This window comes from Coregonus lavaretus (genome assembly GCF_964263955.1).
Source record: "Coregonus lavaretus genome assembly, contig: HAP1_SCAFFOLD_803, whole genome shotgun sequence".
Lineage (NCBI taxonomy): Eukaryota > Metazoa > Chordata > Actinopteri > Salmoniformes > Salmonidae > Coregonus > Coregonus lavaretus.
The window spans coordinates 116,450-116,697 of NW_028166639.1; positions in this window are offsets into that span (position 1 = coordinate 116,450).

Sequence of the window (248 nt, forward strand, 5' to 3'; positions counted from 1 at the left end):
ATAGAGGGCAGCAATTTACGTATTCCCGACTTCCACAAGGCTACCGTGATTCCCCGGGAATCTTCAACGCTATCCTGAAGAGCCACTTGGAAGAACTAACATTACCTGAGGGGGTGACACTACTCCAATACGTTGATGATCTTCTGTTGGCAGCACCCACTGCTGAGTCTTGTTTGCAGGCCACCAAGTCCCTTCTCCTATTGGTGGCCAAAAAGGGATACAAGGTAAAGAAAGAGAAAGTGCAGTGC